The following is a 2865-nucleotide window of genomic DNA, read 5'->3' as shown; positions in this document are numbered from 1 at the left end:
GTTTTTCAATTGTACACTCAAGTCTAAGAGATGGTGTTTAAATCGATCTGAAAAATGTTTTAAGAAAACTAATTTCAAGAACAGAAAACAAAAATAAATATAAAAAGTCCTCAAAAGTTTACTAATGAAGACATATTGTGCAACGTTCTTAAAATTACCAAACTTAGCTTACAGTTAAGTTAGTCTTTTTTGTCAAGCAATAAATGTATGTCTCTTGCTTATGTTTGCTTTGTCAAAGATTAACGTTTGGTTAAAGAGCTATTATTTGTAAAACCACTGAAACAGATGCAAAAGAGAAGTCAGTATTTTGTGTTTGAGCAATAGATAGAACACCATCGATGGTAAGTTGTCATCGCAGCTTCATTATTTTAATGAAAAAGTTATTCCTAATGTGTTTACAGCGCACTCAGTAATCCAGAAGTAACATCTGGTTGCAAATAACCCAAGTGGTAGATTTAACAAATTGTTATCACAGCAGTAAATAAAATCAAGGCATGTGCTCATAATTCCTCACTGTTTCAACAGCTCTGTACTGAGAATGGTAAAGATTTTGAATGTTTGTTGTTGCACACAGAAGTTCAATGGCTGACAAAGGGAAACAGCCTGAAAGTTTCTATTCCCTTTTTTAAAAAAAGTTGTTGAATACTTGCAAGATTCTTATTCTGTTCTTTGTGATGAACCAAGAAACATCGAGCATGACATTGCTTACATGACAGATATATTCACAAAGTTCAATGAAGTTAATTAGCAACTGCAAGGAAATGAGGTTAAACCTTATCAGAGTAAAATCAACCCTCTCCACATTTCTGTCCAAGTTACAGCTATTCAAATGTAACATAAGCTGTCATCAACTCTCTGTTTCCAAGCCTCTCTGAATTGGAGAATATAAAGTGCATTGCAGAAGATGACATTCAAGTGTCTTGTTTACATCTGCATAGAGACATTTCTGACAGATTTCAGGATATTTATTTTTGATTAAAATACCAGTCTGTGTGATACCTAGATATCAGTAATGAGGAAACAAGAAGAGTGGAGGAAGATTTGGTTTCACTTTAAAATGATATTGAACTGAGGCCAGAGTTCAATAAATCATGTCAGGATTTTTGATTGCAAAAGGATATTTCAGACTGCTACCCAACAGTGTGGGACAAAGTCAAGATGTATTTTATTGCCTTCCCAACATCATATCTTGTAGAGTGGGGCTTCAGTGCAGTTGCCTAGCTTCTTTCTAAGTGAAGAATCAGACTGAAAATTACTGAACACAGAGATCTAAGTTTACTTCTTAGTACCTTTCAGCCAGACATTGAAAAGCTGATATCTCTGCACAATGTATATCTATCACATTAAAAATATGAAAACAATGTAGTTACAGGTGAGATGTAAATTTAATCTTTTATATTGTAAAATCAACAAAATAATGGATTAATTAGGGTGGATTCATGATGGATCAATTAGGAAATACAGTTGCTTTGAATTCACAGGAGAAAGAGGTCTATGTTTGTGGTGGTATGTGTGTGCTGTTAAGAATGTGGCCTGGGTGCCAACAGGGCAGCAGTCTGAAAAAGTTTGGGAACCACTGGTTTATAACAAACTGTAGATTGCAGTTCAATCTAATAAACAGCATACAACTGTATTAATAACTAAGTAACAGTTAATACAATAATAAATACTCTAATATTATTAGGATTTTTTTTTTTTTAGATTGGGAAATATAAACATACACAGATATGCTGATATGTGCAATCCTACTCAAGTTTAGGCAACTGTGTTTAGTTATAGAACAACTTGTTTTTGGGTTATGGTGTGCAGTTTATAGTATCTACAGGTAATTGGGATGGCGACTACCTGAAATGAACCCGAGTTCTCTCAGCAGGCCGTGGCCTTGGTGAACCCTTCTCAATGGTGTTATTTTAAAGACTATTATGTATTGTTGGCAAATAGATTTTTTTTGTTTTGCTTTTCATAATGACTTTAATTCTGTAGATTGATCATGCAGTCAAAAACTGTCATTTGAGTCCTTGATGACCTAAACATTCTAAACACTTTTGTCAAGAATAAGCTGAGATAGTTAGTCTATATGTATAAATTTGACAAAAATTAATATTGTAAAGTTGACATTAATGAGTGAAAAGAACCACATAGTTTACTTTCAGTGAGTATTTCTAAATAAGAGAGTAGCAGCACAAATTGTTCTGCTGGTCCTTCAGCATGGCAACAGGCTAGTAGTTGGAACCTGTAAGAAGGTTAAAAAAGGAGGAACAGTTAAGAATATAAATTGTTTGGTTTCTGCTTTTACCATACCTCTAATTCAGTGATTCCTAACCTGTTCTGTGTCTTACACCCCAAGGAAATGATTCATTTACTTTCACATCCCTAACAAAAATATTGCAATATTGCACTCAAAGATGAAAAACTCAATTTTCTAATGAATAACTTTTTTTTTTTTGACGAACCTCATACAATTCTGTAGAATAATGAAATTCTTGATGTGCTCACTGTATTTGCTAGCATATAAGACAAAGTCTTGCATCATAAGATGTATCTCTATTTTACATGTATATTTTGTGGAAAAAACCTGAATGCAATATGGCTGCATTAGACAAGTAGCAATTGTTTGTTACTTTTCTGAATGCATTAAAGAAGTGTGGTTTATATGCTGGGATATACAGTAATAGTATCAAATTTTGGCATGAGGCCAGCAATGTTAAGGAGGGTGCAAGTTGATTAAATTGACCCCAGTGCTCAACTGGTACTTATTTCATTAATTCCAAAAGGATGAAAGACAAAGTCGATCTTGACAGAATTTGAACTGAGAAATGTAAAGGTGGGTGAAATGCCACTAAGCAGTTTGTCCTGCATGCTAAT

At 33.6% G+C, this 2865-nt stretch overlaps 1 protein-coding gene across 1 annotated transcript in view; it reads left to right on the top strand.

Moving 5' to 3' along the window:
* Window positions 1-2865, top strand: part of LOC106871559 (uncharacterized) — a 73524-nt gene that overhangs the window by 47396 nt on the left and 23263 nt on the right. The gene's annotated exons all lie outside the window — the stretch shown is intronic.

This window comes from Octopus bimaculoides, chromosome 6, assembly GCF_001194135.2.
Source record: "Octopus bimaculoides isolate UCB-OBI-ISO-001 chromosome 6, ASM119413v2, whole genome shotgun sequence".
Taxonomy (NCBI): Eukaryota; Metazoa; Mollusca; class Cephalopoda; order Octopoda; family Octopodidae; genus Octopus; species Octopus bimaculoides.
Note: the sequence above shows the minus strand (reverse complement) of the source record. Positions and strands in the feature narration are given on the sequence as shown.